This window comes from Alligator sinensis, unplaced genomic scaffold, assembly GCF_000455745.1.
Source record: "Alligator sinensis unplaced genomic scaffold, ASM45574v1 scaffold2349_1, whole genome shotgun sequence".
In the NCBI taxonomy this organism is placed as follows: domain Eukaryota; kingdom Metazoa; phylum Chordata; order Crocodylia; family Alligatoridae; genus Alligator; species Alligator sinensis.
This window is the reverse complement of record NW_005844109.1, coordinates 15,416-16,139: the sequence shown is the minus strand read 5'-3', so window position 1 is coordinate 16,139 and position 724 is coordinate 15,416.

Genomic DNA, 724 nt, shown 5'->3' with positions numbered 1-724 from the left:
CCCAACGGCTGATACAGTCACGGCCCCTAGCTGGCCAGTGCCTGGGGATGCAGGAGACACATCTCCCATGCCAGCTAAACGTGGCTGTGCCTGGGCAGCCAACATCTGTGTGGCAGGACGGCCGCCTTCCAGGGCCCGGGCTGATGACCTGCATGCTTGCTCCCGCGTTACCCACCCATGGACACGGTTAGGAGCAGTGTTTGGCTCTGACTTGGGTCCTGCCATCCCGTACCGTCCTGTCCCGGGTGGGGTTGCTCTGCTCCGGTGCACGTTACCAGGCCCCTCGCATGGTGGAAAGCTGGCCCCCTACCCCTACTACCACCACAGTGATAAATGTGCGAGTCTCAGGGCAGCACAGGGCTTGGACCCAGAGGTGGCTGAGGTGCAGGCAGGTCACCCCGGGCTCCTGGGCAGCGTCCCCAGGCAAGAGGAGCCTGTTCCTCTGTGCGGTGGGCCCTGCAAGGGGCTTGGTGTGGGCGGGGGGGGGACTCTTCTCTCCCTCCCGGAGTGGTCAGCTGGCGATGGGCTCCGCGGGGCGGGGCTGGGAGCAGTTTGCAGCCCGCACGTGTGCTCAGTCCGGGCTGTGGCCGTGTCCACAGAGGGCTGTCACGTGTGTCTGCGCCCCGTGCCCTTACATCGCATGGGGGGCCTGTGCTGGGCAGGAGGCAATGCGGTCTGCTGGTCTAATTTAAATGTGATTTGCATATACAGATGAGGGCGGAGC